General features: G+C 40.6%; 1 pseudogene; it reads right to left on the reverse strand.

Moving 5' to 3' along the window:
* Positions 1–22181: 22181 nt before the first annotated feature.
* Positions 22182–22811, reverse strand: LOC140675576 (uncharacterized; annotated as a pseudogene).
* Between the last annotated feature and the right edge of the window lie 699 nt (positions 22812–23510).

The following is a 23510-nucleotide window of genomic DNA, read 5'->3' on the forward strand; positions in this document are numbered from 1 at the left end:
TTAAGGAAAGAATGCAACGCATTAGCGCCAACATTCGGCTGCTCGAATTTGAGAATCTGTCTCCGCGTTAAAACGTATTCAACAGTCGTCGAGTGTCGTTCTGTTTAGTGCAAAAATGAATATAGAAGCAGAAGATGTGATTGTCATCGAAGACAATAAAGACAATGAAGATGTGATTATCATCGACGACAGCGATAAAGATATGAACGATGAAGAAGTGGAAATAGTTATTGACTCCGATTATGAGAGTGACCCGGAAGACTATTTAAATGAGCAAGTAGTGCCGTTAGTGCGTGAAGACTTACGAAATATAACCGAACGACAGGAAATGTGTAATATCATATTTTATTATGAAGTGAAAAAGTACGACGACGACAAAGCAAATAGTGAGAAATTTTGTTCTGGATGTTTTATTGAAGTTCAAGATTCACATACACAAGGTAAAATTGTGTATAAACTTGAAACTGGACAATATATTCATCACAGTTGGAACTCGTGCAAAAACTGTGGACATTCACTGTGCCAAATAATAGCATGTAGTGTGTGCCATTTTTGTGCGCAACAATACACTTTTTGTAGACATTTGCTAGGACTAAGTGCTGTGAAAAATGGTGACCGAAAAACTATTGAATGCGGTGGTGCAGTTTCAACGAAATCGCGAACTTGGCATAAAAAATTCTTCAACCGTGATCTCCAAACTACAAACTTATATATGGACTAATGAAAACAATAGACTAAGGGGAAAGACTTGCGAGAATTGCTGTTTACCAGGCGGAAATTGGCAAGCATGTCCTGAGCAGTTGCAAGAAATCCATCGGAAAATCCGTCAACATATCGATAACATATTGTATTGTTATAGCCCCAGAAAAGGCTACAGACTTAATGAATATATATATATATATATACATATAATTATATTGATGCAGGAATACATCGCGAGCGAAGCGATAATCGCGCGAGCCGCTGACGCAGCGAGCCACGCGCGCCCGAGACCGAGCGCGAACACGAAACCGGAAAGGTGTCGCCGAATTGCTAAAAGTACAAGCGAGGAAATTCGACTTTGAACTTCCTCGCCTGCACTAAAACGCGAATTCAGCAACATAACCATATTTGGTCATGTTGCTAAGGGACCCCCTCCGAAAAACCATGCAGTTCGGAGGGAAGCTCAGCATCCGCCGTGATGAAGCGACGGGCAGTCGTTGATCAGATCCTAAAGAGGAATAATCGTCACGGGCAACCATTAATCAGAACCGAACGAGTAATAATCGCCACGAGCAGCTGTTGACCAGATTTAACAGAGTCATACACGAATGACTAAGAGATATACGCGCGCCTGAGATAAGTCGACGCGTATCAGACTACCCGTGCGACAGAGTGTACGAGAGATACCGCTCTCTCACTTCAACCGATATCAAACGCGAGTGACATAACGTTCGCTGGGAGCAGTGACAAAATACCAACCCATTGAGTCTATCTAACTGTTATTTATTATAATAAAAGGAAGAAGCAAGCACATATAAAAAAAAGAACTTTATTAAAATAAATAGAGGCCACTGCCCGCCGTATCCCCGGCCTTCCCTGCACGAATCCCGAAAAACCCTGTGCCCCTTCACGGAGGCACAACAATCTGGTGGCAGCGGTGGGATCCAAGGAACACCCTCGGTGGATGTCAAGGAGTTGGCACCTCGACCGTCGTGTAAGACCTGCAATAAAATACAAAGTGCGTAAACAGACAGGCACGTCAGAAAGTTAGCAAACACTGACGGACATCAAGAAGCCAAGAAAAAACTACATGCAGAGCAGACGACTACGGACCACGAAATAAACAGAGCATCGCAGAATTGGAGCAAGGACGCGAGCCGCCAAGCCGCCCGACCTACGACAACTCCATCGACGACGCCTTATCAGCCGCCGAGCGAAGGACGCAACGTCAGCGAAAACCGAGACAGCGAGCGAATATGCGAGCGATACTACTACTGTAAGTCCGAACAAAATTAATTTTAATTAAATTTGCGTGAATGTCGGAAGGAAGAAACTTACCGAAACCGATAGCAAATAAGTCGTGGTTGCTTAGCGAACGAGCAAATCGAGCTATAAAATATTGCGAATTAAGTCCCGCGATTGTAGCCGTAGAAGCGCTCCGAGACATACGCGACAGTGTCCGACGGAACCTCGAAACTCGATACTCGAATGATAGCAACACAGAGCTACCGAGCAATGTTATAACAGAACGCGAATTTCCATTTACGAGTTTCGACGCGAGTCTTGTTGAAAATAATCCGTCTGACCTCACTGACGATTTACACGACTCAACCAGACGAACGAGACCGTATCTTAGTCGAACTCCAAGCCAGGTATCACTCCGGCGAGAATTTTCATTGACATCTTACGAGAGCGAGATTTTTGATCCCGAAGAAATCTACGCACGAACGCGCGAGATGGCAGAAGCTCAAAATCCCCGCGCGTCTACGTCCGCAAACGTGTCTAATGACGCGGTAGACGACGAGATCGCACGATTGCGACGAACAATTAATCAACCGATACAACCGCGAGAAGAATCGACAAACGACTCTACGTCCACAATGTTAAGAGAAATGCGCTACGCAATACAATTCTTAACAGAGCAAGTAGCTCAACTACAGCAACGCGATCAAAATACAAGCCGTCGAGAAGAACTTTCCGAAAGCATATATTACGGACGGACCGATCGCGACGTTAGAAACCGACGTAGTATGGCACCCAATTTCCTGACGTTAAAGGAAGCGAGACAAATGATTCCGGAATTTGACGGAATGTCGCGACACAAGTTGCAAGATTTCTTGAATTCATGCACATACGCAATACAAAATACAAACCCGGCAGACGAAGAATCTCTTATGCAGGCGATATTATATACAAAGTTACGCGGAAGAGCGCGACAAGATTTTGAAACGCGCGATATACGCACTTTCGATGAATTTCGAACGCAACTCGAAGCTTGTTATCAAACGAAACAAAGCACGACACACTTGCAAGTCGAATTTAATTCATTAAAGCAAAAAACAAGCGAAACCGCCTACGCGTTTGGACAGCGAGTCGATCTAGTAGCTATGAAATTATATGACTCTATGACCGAAGGAAAAGAGCATACTCTAGAACAAAAACGCACGATTCAGCAAACTATCAGAGACCAAGCGTTAATTAATTATCAAATCGGACTACGCGACGACTTGAAAGTACTCGTACGGTTACAACGCTTCTTGACATTGCAAGAGGCGATAAACGGCGCGAGCTCGGAAGAAAAACTTATCAAGCCGATGGGAGCGAGAACAAACAGTTATCAAAATAAAAATAAACTCGACTCGAATTACTCGCGACCGCCTCGAGATACTAATGCAATATGTTTTAAATGCGGCAAGATAGGACATTATGGACGAGATTGTCGAATGAGCAGATACGCTCTGCCAAAACCCGAAAGACCACGCGTCAATGTGGTAGAAAAATTTTGCAAGTATTGTAGAAAGCGCGGACATAATCGCGACGAGTGTTGGTCTTTAAACGGCCGACCGCAAGGAAAACCAGAATCGAAAAAACCCGAATAACGCGATAAATCGAGCGATATTCAAAATAATTCAAAAGGAACGCGTTATAAGACGCGAGGAAAGAGTTTCGACTCCGAGCGTAGTAACGACGAAGAAGAAAGAAGCGATAGCAAGGCAAAGCGCGCGCTGGAATATCAGGTGACACACGTACGACAGACGCGAGATAAACAAGGACTCGACGTCGTAACGATGCCCATACGCGAAACGAAGACAGGGCGCATAAACATGCTATACGATGCGAACGTGCTATAGCACTATTCCGGTGCTACCATATCACTAATAAAAGTAAAGCATTTAAAAGGCGAAACATTGATATACAATAGAAAATTAGCGTTAATAGGAATAACCGGACACAAAGTATATACAATAGGGAAGATGCATGCAACAATTAATCTAACCGGACAAGACATTAAACATGCAATTTACGTAGTAAAAGACGACTTTCCCATGGAATACGACGGGATACTAGGAATCGATTTCCTAAGGAAGCAAAAGGTATCCTGCGATTACAAAAATAAAGAGTTAAAAATCGGTACGGATGTACACAAGATGCAACCATATAATAAAATTATCTTGAAACCACGCAGTGAAACCATTGTGCAAGCCGCGACTAATCGAAACGAAACGGGAATAGTACGCGCGAAAGAAACAGCCCCTGGAATATATATAGGAAGATGTCTGGTAGAACCGAAAAACTTTCTCTGCCCAATCAGCGTTATCAACACAACAGACGAGACTATTGAGATACGAACACCTGTTGTAACTATAGACGACCTCGATGAAGATAACCCGCACGGTATCTATACAATAGCCGTGGGGACGGACGATAAAAATACCCCACGTAACTGACAATTGTTGCAAACACAGCATCTCAATTCTGAAGAACGACAGGCACTCTCAAGGATATGTGATGAATATAGCGACATATTTCACCTGAATGGAGAACCACTGTCGTGCACTGCGACGGTAGCACACGAGATAAATACGCGCATAGACGCCTCAACGGTAAATGTAAGACCGTATCGCCTTCCGGAGAAACATAAGACGGAAGTAAATAAACAAGTGCAACAAATGTTGGAAGACGGAATAATTCGTACCAGCGCGAGTCAATGGAATGCTCCGCTATTAGTAGTACCAAAAAAGACCGACGTATCAGGTAAACCGAAACTTCGAATAGTTATAGACTTTCGAAAGCTCAACGACTTGACGATCGGCGATTCCTTCCCTCTGCCTAATATTACGGATATACTGGACCAACTGGGAAACGCAAAATACTTCACAACATTAGATCTAGCATCTGGATATCATCAAATACCAATGGCCGAAAGGACAAGCCTAAAACTGCCTTTTCAACTCCGTATGGACATTACGAATTCAACCGAATGCCCTTTGGATTGAAAAACGCACCGGCGACATTTCAGAGATTAATGAACTCTGTATTGACAGGAATACAAGAACTCAAATGCCTGGTCTATCTAGACGACATCGTCATTTACGGAGCAAGCCTCGAAGATCATAACAAGCGACTCAAGGAAGTGCTGCAACGACTTCGAACTAATAATTTAAAATTACAGCCGGATAAATGCGAATTCCTACGCAAAGAAGTAATGTACCTGGGCCATATAATATCGGAACATGGAATATCTCCTAACCCGTCTAAACTAACAGCGGTAAGAGATTTCCCGACGCCAAAAAAGGTGAAAGATATCCAATCATTTATAGGTCTAGCCGGTTATTATCGAAGATTCATAGAAGATTTCTCGAAAATAGCTAAACTATTAACGAAATTGACAAAGAAAACCGAAAAATTTGTGTGGACCGCAGAGCAACAAAATGCTTTCGAAATACTTAAAAATAAATTAATAACGGCACCCGTATTAAAATATCCAGATTTCGCTGAACAATTTAATATAACTACAGACGCATCCGACTACGCGATCGGAGCGGTCTTATCGCAAGGAAAGATAGGCAGCGACCGACCGATAGCTTACGCCAGCCGAGTACTGAACCGCGCGGAACAGAACTATAGCACTACCGAAAAGGAACTATTAGCTATTGTATGGGCTGTAAAGTATTTCAGACCCTACGTGTACGGAACACAATTTAAGGTCATTACAGATCACAAACCTCTAATATGGTTATTTAACGTGAACGATCCAGGATCACGATTAATTCGATGGCGAATAAAATTAGAAGAGTACGATTATGAGATAATACATAAGGCCGGACGTGCGAACGCGAACGCCGATGCGCTAAGCCGCAACGTAACGCGAGACGACGACGAGCAAGAGAGAGAAAATATCCTCACCGCCGAAGACGAAGAGATGGATGATATCAGCAGCGAAGAAAGAGATAAAGAAGAGGACGAGAAAGATAGCAACGATGCGACACGTGCCTATAGCGCAGATGAAAAGAAACAAATATTATATGAATATCATGATGCACCCACAGGAGGACACCAAGGTATCGAGAGGACGATAAACAGAATTCGCCTCACGCACAATTGGACCGGGTTAACGAAAGACGTCGAACGATACATTAAAAAATGTAACACTTGCCAAAAAAATAAATTATCGCGACGATTTAAAGCACCCCTCGTTATCACCGATACACCGAGTAAACCGTTCGAAAAATGTGCATTAGATATAGTCGGTCCATTAACGATAACTAATACTGGAAATAAATACTTACTAACTTTTCAAGATAATTTGACAAAATTTAGTAAAGCAATACCGATACCAAATCAAGAAGCGAACACTGTGAGTAAAGAATTTACCACAAAAATAATTTTAGAATACGGAATACCGGAAAAAATTTTAACCGATCAAGGCACAAATTTTTTAAGCGAAATATTTAAAAATACGTGTAAATTATTAAAAATAAATAAAATTCAGACGACCGCGTATCATCCTGAAAGTAACGGCGCGTTAGAACGATCGCACAGAACATTAACAGAATATCTACGACATTATATTAATAATGATCAGACTGACTGGGACGAATGGATTCCGTTCGCGATGTTCACCTACAACACTACGCCACATACAGCTACAGGATACACGCCCTTCGAGCTAGTATACGGACACCAAGCTGAAATACCGACAGCATTAACGAAGCCACCACAACCGACATACAACTATGACGATTACGCGCAAGAGCTAAAAGAAAGACTACGCGCCACGAATCAAGTTGCAAAAGATAATCTCACAGAGAAAAAACTGAAATCGAAGGAACACTACGATCGAACCGCAAAAGAAACAAAGTTCAAAATCGGCGATAAAGTACTCATTTACGATGAAACGCTACGACGCGGAAGATCGAAAAAACTCGAATCTCTATGGATCGGACCGTATATAATAATCGAAAAGCACTCGAATATCAACTACACGGTAAAGAAAGGAAGGAAAAGCACCCGCTTACACGTAAACAAGCTTAAGCCATATATAGAAAACTAGTACTCACCTTCTTCAAGGATCCGTGTCCTAGTCCTCCTCCTCCTCCCCCCGGCGACATCTCAACTCGAAAAAGTCAAACTGGTCGTGGACCTTCCTCAGTTCCACGCGGACGGGATGCATTAAGTCCAGGGCGGGCACCACTGCCCGCACAAACCTCACACCCGGCACCGAGAACGTAACGCGGAGGGACAAAGTACCCCCCGCGACCCGGGAACTTCGGAAAACGGCGCTCCGCGCCCGCACTACGGGGTCCACCGGAGGCGGTAGACCCACAACCGGTAGGCGACCCCGAAAACAATCGCGGCAGATATCGGGATGAATACCATCCCGATATCCATCGCACTGGCGACAAATCGGCAGGCTCCATTGGAGCAAGAATCGCAGCATCTTAATGATCTGCCTCAAACAAAAGTCGTTGAGAGACTAAACCAACATTATAATATTACCGGTGTATCACCCGCTGGATTAGCGCGAACCCCGCGAAGTCAGAGAAGTCGAGCGACACCCAAGAGATAAAATATAATAAAATGAAATATAATATGATATTACAGGACATTCGCCTGCTGGATCAGCAAAGGTCACACGAAAGACGACGAAACGAATCTCTCATACCAGATACAAGAATTTAAACATAATCCAGGGTTATTCTTCGAAGAAATCGGACAAATCCACTACGCAAAAGAAAACTGGAAATTAGTAATAAAATTAGACTTATCAAACTTAGACGAAAGATACGAGCAAATAAACGAATATTTAAAACAGACCGAAAGATTATGCGAAACTATGAAATTTCACACTCATTATCTTCGAGATACATGTGTGAACCTAGACATTCTAACAAAAAGAGAAGCAAAATATTTAAAAAATGTCATAATACAAATTAAAACAATATACAAAAAACAGACAAATAAACGACAAGGACTCATAAACAGAATAGGTTCCTCATCAAAGTCTTTATTTGGCACAATGGACGTTAACGACGAGAAACGAATTAACGAACAACTTAACATATTAGAAAACAGTCAAAAAACAATACAGCATGCCGTACAAAATCAAATTAAAATAATAAATACAACTATCGGGCATATTGATAAAATCGAAAATACAATACAACGTAACGAATACCTCTTACAGAAACGAGTAAATGAACGCAGCAAGATAAACGAACACTTTACCATAATTACCGCAGTAATAGCAGAATTAATACGCGACACGGATAACATTATAGAATATCTAACATATACAAAAAACGGAGCAATGCATCCGAGATTAACACCGATAGAGAGCATAATAACACATTTAAAGGAAGCAACACAGCAGTTGCCACAAGGACTGTACTTCCCTTTTCAAGTACACACCAAAGATTGGCTTACTATAGAAAAATACGCGAAAATAAGCGCATTCAGCGATAAAGCAATCATTTATACCATTCTAATCTTCCCATTAATTGCGCAACCGAGCTATACCATAATGAATGTAATTGCGTTACGTGTATTCAGTTATAACAATATATTCGCAGTAACAGAAATTAACAATAAAATAATTGCGGTAGACAAAGAAAAACTAACATACGTTATAGTAACAGAAAAAGATTTAAAAGATTGTATTAACATTAACTCACAATACATATGTGAGCATGCGACACCGACATATAGAGTAAATTTAAATGCACCATGCGAAATACAAATTTATACACAGCAGCGTCAACGTAACTGTAAGACGAAATACATTATATCAATGCGTACCACATGGATCGCATTACAACAGCCACAAACATGGCTCTACTCGACTGCTACCGAGCAACAATTAACAATACAATACGACAAACGACAAGAATACAAAACAGTGATTAAAAACACTGGGAAAATTACGCTGAAGGGAAAATGCAAATTAATAACTCCAGACATGACTATACAGACGAAGCAGACAATCTATGAAACGGATATAGAAACGTACCTGCCTGAATATAACTTGACACTGGTACGAGAACGCAACACGATAACACACGATAATGACACGATACAAGACATAGGTCAACACCGAATGGAACTGACAAAATTAAAATTACAACTAGAAGAAATAGACAACAATTTAAAAAGTAACGAACAAAATTTTTTCGCGAAAAAACAATTCGTATATCCAATGGCGACAAGCGGAACAATTACGATAACAATAATAATAATATTAATTGTACTTTACATAGTCATACGAAACAAAAATAAAAGAAGGAAGCGACCATTAATTAGGATATACGACGAAGAGCGATCCGAACCGATCGATCGACTCCCGAAACCAATATTAAAACGTAGCCTAAGCACGCGATTTTAGATAAGAAAAACGATTATATTTAAATATTGTAAACGCGAAAACAAACAAAATTGTAAACTAGAATAAGAAAATAATATAAAAGAAAACATATAGTATATATATATATATAGTATATATATATCGGGAAACTTAAAACTTAAGGAAAAGAAATAAATTCCCTAAAACAGAAAACGTTGTACCTCCGTTTTCTTTTCCAACGGGGGAGGGGTGTTATAGCCCCAGAAAAGGCTACAGACTTAATGAATATATATATATATATATATATATATATATATATATATATATATATACATATAATTATATTGATGCAGGAATGCATCGCGAGCGAAGCGATAATCGCGCGAGCCGCTGACGCAGCGAGCCACGCGCGCCCGAGACCGAACGCGAACACGAAACCGGAAAGGTGTCGCCGAATTGCTAAAAGTACAAGCGAGGAAATTCGACTTTGAACTTCCTCGCCTGCACTAAAACGCGAATTCAGCAACATAACCATATTTGGTCATGTTGCTAAGGGACCCCCTCCGAAAAACCATGCAGTTCGGAGGGAAGCTCAGCACCCGCCGCGATGAAGCGACGGGCAGTCGTTGATCAGATCCTAAAGAGGAATAATCGTCACGGGCAACCGTTAATCAGAACCGAACGAGTAATAATCGCCACGAGCAGCTGTTGACCAGATTCAACAGAGTCATACACGAATGACTAAGAGATATACGCGCGCCTGAGATAAGTCGACGCGTATCAGACTACCCGACAGAGTGTACGAGAGATACCGCTCTCTCACTTCAACCGATATCAAACGCGAGTGACATAACGTTCGCTGGGAGCAGTGACAAAATACCAACCCATTGAGTCTATCTAACTGTTATTTATTATAATAAAAGGAAGAAGCAAGCACATATAAAAAAAAGAACTTTATTAAAATAAATAGAGGCCACTGCCCGCCGTATCCCCGGCCTTCCCTGCACGAATCCCGAAAAACCCTGTGCCCCCTCACGGAGGCACAACAGTATCTACAACATGTCATCGATAATGATCCAGATTCTGATACTGATTCTGATCAGTAATTGTAAGTAATCCTTGATGTGTAAGTATTCTTTTTCAAATTATGAAAATATTAATAAATTTTTTTTTCTGTTATGCAGGAGCCCTACCTGGACGCCACCACCACCGCCCGGTCATTCCCTCCAGCGCCTCGCAGCAGCAGTCGCCGTCGTGCCGTACCGCTCGACCATCGTCATGCAATCTTTTATATATTTTTTTTATATCTTTTTTTTTTATTTTTAAATTTACACACACACACACACACACACACACACACACACACACACAGATTTTTGTAAATAAACACACACACACTTTTTAAATAAAAAAATTATGTTAAACACATATAATTGCTTGCTTGCGCTTCCTTCATTTATCTCATCCTTCTTCCTTCATATATTAGATATAATTAGATATAATAACTTAATAGATATAATAATTTAATATAAAAAAAATTATAAAAAGAAAAAAAAGAAAAAAAAAGAAAAAAAATTATAAAAAGAAAAAAAAGAAAAAAAAAAGAAAAAAAATTATAAAAAAAAAAAAGAAAAAAAAAGAAAAAAAAAGAAAAAAAAATTATAAAAAGAAAAAAAGAAAAAAAATTATAAAAAGAAAGAAAAGAAAAAAAAATTCTCTGCGTTCTCGCTCTCCTTCGCCTCGCGATATCTCTTTCTTTCCTAGCGTTTACTCTCTCGCTCTCCTTCGCCTCGCGCTATCTCTTTCTTTCCTAGCGCTTACTCTCTCGCGGTTCCTAGCTTCGCATTCTCCCTTCCCAGCATGACGTCATCCCCCGCAACGAGTTACGAATGAGAACTGGGACTGTTTACGAGTGGGAGGAAGCACGGATGGGAAATGCGTGCGAATAAATTATATCATGATTTTAAATTTAAAAAAAAACTTTATTCTTCTCTTTTATATTTTTTTTATTATTACATATTGTGACTAAAAACTAAAGCTGCCAGTTCGACGAGTTGATGTTTATTGAAGGCGTCGCTGGCACGTATTACATTTGATACTTCTTTATTATCCGTTATAGTGGACGCGATATTGGAGAATTGTGTAAACTTAGTATTAACTCTCTCGGTGATTATAACCAATCGATTAAAGGTTACATCGATGCATTGATCGAGATCAAACATACGGTGTAACGTTGGTTCAATCATCATCATGCGTACGTTTAAAGATTCAAGACTTATAAGTTTAGTATCGTTAATCGTATGAACTTGCACTGTTAGCGGTCCAACGCTTATAAAATTATAGGTATCTTTAGAGTCCTTTCGCAGTAAATCGTGAATATTGCGACGTTGCTCGTAGAGTCCCTTCCACGTTTCAAGAGATAATACCAGTTCCTTTCCTTGATGATCTCCTATGACAATTTCCATGTAACTCGGTGGACCCACGTTGATACCAATTTCAAGGAATTTAAATTCCGTAGTTGTCAATGCGTATCGTCTACTTAGTATACGAATCGCACGACGCTTCAACGAAATGCTGTAGAAAAATAAAAAAAAATAAAAAAAATTAGTTTTAAAACAATTTGTGAAAAATAGAAAGAAGTTAAACAAAAACTTACTTGTCACATTTGTTCTCAAACGATGGAGTTTCATAACGACTCGGTACGTAATTATTCACGCTTCTGCTGGGGCCGCCACTGCTTCTTTCGACGTAGTACATATTTCCAGATTTCAAAAGTGGACCACTTTCACGAATGGTTAACGCAACACTGACGGTATGAAGAATCGAATATGAAGAATCAAATATACGTGACACCCCGTTTTTTTAAAGTAGTGGGGGGAGATTAGTGGTAAATGTGGTGGGAGATTGTAGAATACTTTAGTGCTCTGAAATTTTTAGGAGAAGGGAGACACGATACACGGATAAAAAAAATTCTTAAATGACTCGTGAGGGAGGGAGGGAATGAGGAGGGGGAATAAGAGATAAAACATATTAGTGTTTAAATATTTTATTTTTCCAAATCTTGCAATTCTTTCTGGCGTTGCGACCACCAGTTAAATATTTTGAATATATTTTGTAATGCGCAATTCTTAACATGGTTTCCACATCGTATAGTATTTTTAACATCTAGATTATTTAGAGATTCGATATCGTCGTAATCATCCAAGGTCTAAATGATTAAATTTTCTCTCGCATCGTCGCCGAGCATATTAGCAAGCCATTCTCATTGCTGACATCCTTTAACGTATACGATACACTGCATTTTATCATCTTCTTCTTCAACTACAGCTGTTGTAATCAATCGTTTCGCCATGCTGTACGCAACGATTTCATCCTCCCATTGTAGTCCATGATGATTCGCCATCAACCATGAAGCTTGACACTTTTCGGATTTTGTAAGGAGATGCCATGGTATAGGACTCCGAAAAATGTAGTGTGCGAGAACAGTTCCTCTTTTCAACACCGTCACCTCCTTTGCGATGAATTTATTCGAAACGACAAATCCTTGCAGATCGACAAACGTTGGTACAGACATGATGAGATCTCTTTTTGTCAGTTAAGAAAAATGACAACCATCTCGTAACACTTGGATTTATATCCTGCTCCCCTCTCTTTCTAAATTATTGTCACAAATACTTAGGTAATTTTGCGCACAACGTTGGTCAACGGGTTGTACTGGATCACGCGATCGTGTATGATGAGACAGTACGCAGTCGTATTATTAGACACATTCTCCTTACACTCAAATTCCAATCGCACATCCACGGTTGTACTCTTGACCGATTTGTTTTGTCGAGAACAATCGATGATCACAAACGGATCGTAATGTAGAAACAGCGAGACGGTGAGACTCGGTTCGAGGTACTCGTATCTGTAATAGTTTTTGCAGAAACGCGCGTACGTGTCGTACAGAATCGACCATCTGTTTTTATCGAAATCCAGATTCATGTCGTCGTACGGATAACATTCCGAGTTCAGATAGAGTTTCACGTTTGTTAATTTACAGTCGTCGAATTTACTCGCATCCTCGGACATAACATTCTTCCGGCCTGTCTGCAGAGCAAAGATAACGTATCGTGGTTTCTCCAGCTGAGTCGCGGTCTTAATGGCCCACGAATGTTTGGTTGTACGCTGCAACAGCGGAAACTCGTACAGATCCCACGAGCGAAAACCCATGCTGAGGTAGCGTCCGCTTTCCAGAGCGCGCAGCATAGACAGCTTTTTAATTTCACTCAACAACACATGTGGCATTCGCCATTGTATCTTGAATATGTTGATCACAGGCTCCAGCGTCGAAGCTCCAAGCAGACAATTGTTGTCATTGTGCGATCGTATTAAGATCAATTCGTGACGAGCGTTAATTACTATGCGTCTGTAATCCTCGCAAAATCCCAATAACATGTAGAGCGGTACGCAAAAATTAAAGTGTCCATCCACAATAGTTGGCTCACTCCAGCCAGCATTTCTCATAATCACGCTTCTATCGGATGATATTGTTACATAGTTTTTGAGCATACTTGTTATTCCCACGTTTCTATTCCGATCAATCTCCACACCATCGAGTTCGTATCGAATCTCGTCAAACATGAATGCAACGCAATTATTTTGCAGTACCACATCGGAACCGGCAGTTGGCTTCTTTATCTTCAATTCTCCCTCGATGTATAAGAAACTCTCATACGGCAATGTATACAGATCCTGTTGTTGTGTGAGTATTCTTATCTCATCACTGTGTCTGAACGTTGTGTTGGCGAATGGGTTGTAGGAGTGAGTCTCAATCTTGACGATGCGATCGTCAAAGATTGGCTCGTCCGCGATGTTGAGAATGTCAGTCATCGTTCAAATGTTTCGCACCGCGAATCCCAAAGATTGTAAAAACGCAACGTTTGATGCGTTCAATTTCTTTTTCTTAGTGCCGGATGATTGGATATTAGCAAATGTCGATGTTGTTGTCGCTGGCGTCGTAAAGATTGTGTTGTTTCTCGCGTCTTTCGATCCGTTCAACACGAGCATCAGACGCTAATTTTGCCGCCGCCGTACATGCAATCTAATGGTGATCTCTTCTCCTCGAAAATCGAGTAATCGTCCTTCCTGGTCGACAACGCGTAACGTTAAATCCGTAATGCACTGCACGATGATCGGTAGGTAAATGATGTGCCGGTGTTTCTGATATCTTATATCCTGGTGGTACCCCTGGTGGTAAAAATTCGTGTATCGTATGAACGAGTTTGCCGTTGTTGTACGCACCCGCGGTCACATTACATTCGACGCGGATAATGTTCACGTTGATAATGTTAATCAGCACGTCCGACTCGTACCATTTTCGCGGCAGTATACGGTTCGAGAATCCTAGCAGCAATCCAATATTGTTAGGCTTGCTAAAATTTAATCTGTAGGCACATTTGATCTCGCTCCTCATCGTATTGTAATTAGCGCGGAGCATTATAGGCCATTCTCCAACCTCAAAGTCATCATCGTCGTCAGTGTGTTTTTTATCACTATCACGAACTGTGTGTTGCGAACGTTTTCGTGAAATTGTATGTTTCAAAAATTCATGTATCGCTTGCAGCTCGTACGATCCCTTGGAAATCATAATTTCCGCATCGTCTTTGCCAAAGTAAAATTTATTATTCGAGGAATTCACGTTCGATATCGTGTGATAACTCACAACATCTGCTAGACCAAGCTCGTATTCACCGTCGCTTAAATCTACGGGAAAGTAGTTTGCTGTGAGAACGTTGCTCTTTCCAGTCAGCATGAATGTCATAGACGTGTTGACCAAACTGTTTAACGAATACTAAGTTAAATAGCGCAATGTATGTCTTTAAATTCGCGTGCATCGACCGCTCGGAGAAACTGCAAGCACAATTGTCCGCAGATGCTTTGATTATAAGTTTGATAGGATGTGTGATTATAATCTATTTTTGTCACATTTAAATATCGCACCAATTCATTCGGCGGTCGAAGATTGCCAAAAATGTCAAAATATATAGCGCGATTCTCCCTCTTTGCATACGCTACCCAGTGAGTACCCGAGCCTTTAGCGTTATCCAAATTTATGATACCACTCTCGTTTTGACATACAGGGTGTCCCAGAACAACCTTCCGTCCGTAAAATGACGTACGCCTGACACAATTCTAAGACAATTTTTCCTTTACCAAAATTTGATTTAAAGCGTAGTTTTTGAGTTATAAGCGAAAATAGTTAGCAAATCACTCGTCGAGTGCAGAAGGCAGGCAGGAGCGGCGCGGCGCATCGCAAGCGCGGGCGCAGCTGACCGTCCGACGAGTGATTACTGCTGCATAAGTCAAAATCGCTAACTATTTTATCTTATAACACAAAATTATGCTTTAAATAAAATTTTGGTAAAGAAGAAAATGTCGTATAATTACGTCAAGAATAAGTGTTCCTTAAAATAACGTCGGACGCTGCGATCAGCTGATTGCTACACGCGATGTGTCTGTCAGCTGAACTGGAAAATCAATATATCGATCGGTCTGAAGTCGTCGACGACAATGTCGATGACAATCGAAGGAGCGTCGCCGTCGCGGAGACGGTTATTTCTCTCTCTCTCCCTCTCTCTCTCTCTCTCTCTCTCTCTCTCACTCACTCACTCTGTCCCTTTCTTTTACACACACACTCAGCCATACACACATCGCGTGTAGCAATCAGCTGATCGCAGCGTCCGACGTTATTTTAAGGAACACTTATTCCTGACGTAATTATACGACATTTTCTTTTTTGTCAAAATTTTATTTAAAGCATAATTTTGTGTTATAAGATAAAATAGTTAGCGATTTTGACACATGCGACGGTAATCACTCGTCGGACGGTCAGCTGCGCCCGCGCCGCTCCTGCCTGCCTTCTGTACTCGACGAGTGATTTGCTAACTATTTTCGCTTATAACTCAAAAACTACGCTTTAAATCAAATTTTGGTAAAGGAAAAATTGTCTTAGAATTGTGTCAGGAGTACGTCATTTTACGGACGGAAGGTTGTTCTGGGACACCCTGTATACCACCGATCGGTAATGAGTCACGCATAAAAACACCTCTAAAATACGGAATATGCATACGTTTTGCTAGTTGCAGCAGTTGAATGTTAGTAGTTACGCCCTCTGACATTTTTAGCGTCTCTTTGACGTTTTTTCTCCTTTCTCATTGAGACTCCTCGTCCGTATTTGTATGGCGCGAGATACAATCCGTGACCTTCCATGGCGCGATTGTGACGTAGCATCTCTTGAAACTGACGTTGTGTAGCTTTTCCGTCGTTCACCATCTTTGCTACACCAGCCGCTCCACCAATCAGAGATCCGAGAGCGCCCAACACTGGTAGAATCGGTAATACGCCCCCGCGTTTCGCTACCGGAAGTATTCGTTTTTTCGTAATCTTTTTCTTCGTCAACGACTTTTTCATCTCCATACCCATTTTCGTCTTTGCTTTCATGGCCGTCCAAACGGCCGTGACTGCTGCTCTTTCACCAAAATTCGAATCTTTCGCGGCAATACGTTCTCGCGCCTTCACACCTAGTATACGATCCGCTGTGTATGAACGTGTCGTTCGCCGAGGTCATTGCTTCGCGAGTAAGCTAAATCGTGTTCACAACACGCGACGTCCAATGGATTGATGCCTCGATCACCTCTAGCCAATCGTTTTTATAAACGAGTTTTCGGTCTGCAAAACTGATATCCAGGAATATGTAATTCGATAGGAAGTGCGTTTATCGCACGAATCAACAGACCAATGCCTCTTACAGTTCTCGCTGACATTCGTAACAATCTTTTATTATCGGCGCTGGACCGTCAATGTGCGTTTGTTGCCACGGTCGATTGTAATGTTCGAAACAACGATGATAGGTCTGAACCTCCGAATCTGCTTTTATGTATTCTAGAAGTTTGTCCCACAGACGCTCCACGTAACGACCAAACTGTTGCAATAAAATAATCTTTGGTATATATCGTAACTGTTCTGAGGTAAGGTTGAGAATATCACAGTCATCCGACAGTGAAAGAAACATGTTTGATACTGAGCGGTTTCGATTTGATGCGCATCTATAAATAGGCTCTCCTCCTCCTCCTTCTTCTCCTCAGAAAGTATTGTTAAGTCTGATTAGACAAGTCATGCGATTCGTGCAACAACCAATGGTAATTAAAGTATTAAATTTTGACAATAGGCTAATGCCTGAAAAAGAAATACCCAAACATGGAAAAATGTTACCGAATACAATACGTGGTCTCATTTGCAGCCCTTCGAATTGCGGTAAAACTAACTTGTTGATAAGCTTGATAGAAAGTCTAAACGGTGTACGCTTTGAAAATTTATACATATATTCAAAATCGCTTCAACAACCAAAATATCAATATTTAAAAAATTTACTATTGTTGTGCCGCGGTACGGCACTGGGTTCGGGATCCGCGAAGGAGGGCAGGAGCCAAGGCGCAGGGAGACGTCTTCTTGTTTAATTAATTTGGAACTTTGTAGTTGTTAGAAAATAAAGTATATTTTCACCCATATATAGTGGTCGTTCTTACAGAGGTTCCTTCTCCTTCGGTTAGCTGGTGAGAGTTAGGCCAAACTTGTCCGGAGATAGTTGATATGATGATTAGGATGGAATTCGTTGTCGAGCGTGACTGCGTCAGACGTCGTCGGTCGATGCGTGTCCGCGTGTGCTAACGATCTCGTTACTTAGATATTAAGACTGCCCGATTACACTTACTACGGTATCACGACTGCCCGCTGCAGTTATAGTTATTCCTGATTCACTTTAGGACTGCCCACGCGTCCGAGCGCAGGTGGGTTTTTTATACCATTGAGCGACCGTCCTAAAATTCGGTCGAGTTGCTCAATTCGCGCTGAGTGCAAGCGCAGCGGGTCCAAGGGTCGGACTTTCTTGCTTGCACTCTTTCACAATCCTCGTCGCGGTGTTCCGGCTTCGTCTCGGGTTTCGCGCGTGACTCGCTATGTCAGCGGTATGCGTGGTCAACGCTCCGATCGCGGTATGCGGATATCGTTCATTTCGCAAGACTTATTTTGTTAGTATTCCACAATTATACTTTTATTATACTTTCTTAATTATTAATTGATTATTATTTCATATATATTATTTAATGTTAATTAGTTATAGTCTCGGGCTATAACACTATCATCGATAGATGAAATTGGTTACTTTACGTTTTCTAATAATATCGATGCAATTCCATCGAGAGAGGCGCTTCCGAATTCTGTTTTTATCTTTGATGACGTGGCATGTGACAAGCAAGATACGATAAGAGAGTACTTCTCAATGGGTCGACACTCAAGAGTCGATTGTTTCTATCTCTGTCAAACGTATGCCAAGATACCAAGCATACGCGACAATACTAATCTGTTGATATTATTTAAACAAGATTAAACAAGACGGTACAAATTTGCGACATGTGTACAATGATCATGTAAATACTGATGTCTTACGATGATTTTAGCGCGTTATGTCAAAAATGTTGGCAACACAAGTATGGATTTCTAGTAATTGACAAAGACAGTTCAATGAGTAATGGATGCTACAGAAGAGGTTTTAATGAATTTGTGGTACCGTAAAGTGGTCAGTTGCTATCAAAACATTGACAGAGCAACGTCTACATAAAAAAACATGAGTGATAACAGTGATCGTGAAAAGATTGCGCGAAAAATTGTACAAACGAGCGAGTCAATTCGCAAAAAATATCGCGCGTTAAAAACTGGTAAAATTGTAGCGTTGGAGAAACAGTTTAAGCCGATTAACGAGCCTCTAAAACAGCTTGTTCAAAATACCATCGATGTAGAATCCGACGTATCGAAAATCGAGCCGTTTGTTATACTCGGAAAGGACCATGTGGAAAAGAAAATTATAAAAGTTAAAAAACGATCAAGAATCTCATTGAATGATTTGAGCTCAAAGCAAAACCGATTAAATGTCTTATTAAATGATTTGCCGATAACTTCTACACCGAATCAAAGACGAACGATACCGGACACATCTACTCAGATAGAAATTGTGCAACCGCATCAAGTATCATACGAGCAACCACCTGCCGAAGAAATTTTTAAAACTACATCCGATTCGTTGGTTACAACGGTTCAACGTGAATTGCAAACGTCCGAAGGTGTAAACATATTTCGAGAGCATTTAGGTCCACTCGGACAAAAATATATACTAACTTTTATGAATCAAGATAGAATAAAGCTATGGATTATGTGTATGGCATTAAGTTTTCTAACGATGGAATAATCTTCAGTGATAAACATTTTGACGTAGACAAAAATGATAATATAATTATCAATGAAGTAAAATATACGGCAACGCCGGGTCTCTATGAATTAATTTTCAAAAAAATCCCCGACGATGAAATATACACCAATAATGATTTGCTTAAATATAAAAGTATATTACTAGCGACGAATGGGCATAAACATGAGAACAAAGCACATAATCCAGTATTAAGGACTAAAAAATATAAGTATAAAATTGTAATTGCACCGTTATTTTTTAGCAGAAAAGCTGGAAAAGGTATATTACCGCGCACTATGACTCCAAAGAACAATAAGATCGTGCATTGGAACGATCCAAACGAGTTGGTAGATTGTCTGCGATTACTGGATGCTTCGCGTCGAGCCGACAACAATGCTCACGACAATGAAATCATGTCGATTATCGAAGAACTTCGTGAAGATGGTCTTATTATATATTAAATAAGTTGACGATACTGCAACACGCGTATGAGTCAAGATAAGATACATAAGAGCTATACGTAGTCGATCATCGAGGAACTTCGCGAAGCAGGAATTACTATAAATTGAATGGTGTCTCGACAAAACTAATCAGCGTCGCGTGACACTTTACGAAACATCGGAAAAAATGCCTATCAACAAATTTGGCTTATTCGATTCAAGAAATGATGCAACCGGCACAAACGGTTCTTGGGATAGATTGGTAAAAAGTTATGTGCACGAAAACGCTTTGTGTCGCGTCGTTACAGACTTCGATGCAAGGTCGCGTAAGATTCGCCGTGTAGCGCAACCTGAGGCTGACACCGATGCCGTCAACAAATTGTACGTGGAGTCCTGCGTTAAAAGATTAATGAATCGACAGAAAGAATCAGACAAGAAGCTGACTTTGCTTGAGAAGGACGTGCGAGCAATACAGATTGTGCTAAACAAACTTCAACGCGCGGCTAACGCTAACTCAGAAACAGTTATCAACTTGAATGAGCAGTAGTGAACGGGTTAGGAGCGGCTATCAAACGGCTGCGAACAATTATCGAACAGCTATGAAGGATTACCGAAATGCTATCTAACTACAATGAGTGGCAGTGGCAGTGGCAGTGAACGACCTAGCAGCAGCTATAGCTTCGAACGAGGCTATCAGCATCTCAAGCAGGGCTGCGAACGAGGCTACGAACACTTCCTTAACGGCTACACTCAAGGTTACAAACAACTCAAGACCTGCTACGATCGGTCAAAAGACATCTGTGAACGAGGCTACGAACGGATCAGAAGCGGCTACGAACGAGTAAAAAACAACTACGAAAAAGGCTGCGAACGGGTCAGGAACGATTTTCGAATGGGTGAAGGACGGCGGTGAACAACGCAAGAACGGCTGCGAAAGGATTAAGAACGTGTCAGAAACGCGAACAAAACATAGAAACCGCGTCAAAAACAGAAACTTAAAGAACGGTTATTAAAGGACGATAAACGAAAATGAGTGATAAAAAAGCGAACAACAAACGACCATCGAAAAAAACTGACAAAGCAAAGAATCAACATAGTTTGGAGAGACGGCAGTTGGTGAACGAACTGCACGCGCCGGCAAGAAAAAATTTTCCCCGAAGACACGTCATAGTGCGAGGATACGATGATCTGTGGCAAGCCGACATCGTCGAGATGTTCGAGTCAACAAGGGATACAATTACATACTCACTGTTATCGATGTGTAGAGCAAGTATGCGTGGGTCGTACCGCTTAAGAGTAAAGATGGAAGCGTGACGGCTGATGCGATTGCAGAGATAATTCGAGACGATGCGAGATGTCCGAAAAATTTTCAAACCGATCAAGGAAAAGAATTTTACAATGCAAATGTACAAAACCTCATGAAGAAACACAATATTAATCATTATTCGACATATTCCGTCATGAAAGCTTCGATTGTGGAACGCTTCAATCGTACTTTGAAGAATAAAATGTGGAAAATGTTTACGCTCAATGGAAACTACAAGTGGATCGACGAACTATCAAGACTCGTTGAAGAGTACAACACGCAAAAACATCGTACTATCGGTATGAGACCTGTCGATGTTACTCCAGCGATTACAGATAAACTTTTAAATACGGTGTACAACAACGTAAAGATTGCGGCGCCGGCGAAATTTAAAATAGGCGATTCGGTGCGCGTGAGTAAATTCAAGACTTTATTCGAAAAAGGCTACACACCAAATTGGACCACCGAAGTGTTTGAAATTGTTAAGATACAGAAAACTAATCCCGTGACATATATATTAAAAGATTCGCGCGGAAATCTCGTCGCCGGTGGATTTTACGAATACAAACTACAACGCGTTGCTGATCCCGATATATATCTTGTGGAAAAGATATTGAGGAAGAGGTGGAATGAGGTTTTTGTAAAATGGTTGGAACTCGATAGTTCACGGAATTCTTGGATACATAAAAATAATGTATTGTAAAAATATAACAAATATTATTTAAAGTTTACATATATATATATATATATATATATATATATATATATATATATATATTATACAAAAATATACATATAATATTCAAATATATATATTTTTTTCTTTTTTTATAACGGTATTCTGTAATGCCCCCATGGTAGCGTATCGATACTTTTGGGTACCTTTTATATACCGTTTATCATCGTACGGACTTAGAGCAATTTTTTTCTGCCGAATGGTATATACTTTATGCATTTTTGATCTTATACTCGATTGCTACCGCGTCATTTCAATTCCTTCGTTCAAACACTGTATGTAATCGTCAAATGTTATCGTTTTCGCGACAACGCTATTCTTGACACCTTTTACCTTTTTCGTATTCTTTTTACCATCTACTTTTAACGCATACATTTTTGTTGTAAGCCCGACAAATTCTGTCATTACTATACCGTTGTTTTCATCCTTCATCAAACCCGGAACTTTTTTATTCATAAGCGGTATGCCATACGCATTGTCTATCGCATAGTCGCTCGTGTCGAACTTGCTGATGTCGCGCTTCATATTCTCATACACGTCTTCACATTCAATGTGATATATGAGACTATCCGTGTCGGTGTACATGACTTTACATTTTTCTTTATACATTGGAATCATGTAATCGTGATGAAATTCGTACAAACACATCTTGGATACATCAAGTATACACATACCTACATAGATTGGTTTATAAAACTTCACCTCGAGTTTACGCAATTCCACAGCGATTAAATTTTCCGAAAAAAACGCTCCTGCTATGAAAATTTGGTTTCGCGATCATTGCCTCTGCGCCGTACCTCTCGTCCCATTTTGTTATAAGTTTAACATCTACGCGATTGCGCACATTTTTCATCGTTTTGCCGAAAACTGTATTATTCATTAATTTGTATAAATTCTTTTCAAAATAATTTTTCGCTATTGTTCTAAATTGTGCGTTTAGTTCAATATATGTACGTAACCATAGAGATTGCGTGAATTGTAATATGCGATGAATTTTTGTAACGCGAAGGCCGTATCGCGTACATTGCTGCAGATTGCGGTAGTGTATTACGTATCGTTTCTTATCGTATAAGGTTGCGAGCAACTTGTTCTCTCGCTTGCTGGGTGGCTTGTCATATGGACAAAACGGTAAGCCAGTATGTGCGTCGTGAAGATGTTGCGGGTACTCGAGATCGACTTCGAGGATATAGCCTGTAGGTGAATCGGACGCGATCGATGATAGATCAAAATTGGATATGTTGTCGACCCATTGAAAACTAGCGTAAGACAAAGGTTGACACATTGCCCATCCGTATAAATTATTTACATCGAAATACATTAGATACAATGATGGTTTCAATGAGTCGTATGACTGCATGTACTTGTTATTAGCATGCGCGTATCTGTTAGAACATTGACTCAAACCACCGCGTATACCTTGT

Source organism: Anoplolepis gracilipes, unplaced genomic scaffold, assembly GCF_047496725.1.
Source record: "Anoplolepis gracilipes unplaced genomic scaffold, ASM4749672v1 Contig19, whole genome shotgun sequence".
Lineage (NCBI taxonomy): Eukaryota > Metazoa > Arthropoda > Insecta > Hymenoptera > Formicidae > Anoplolepis > Anoplolepis gracilipes.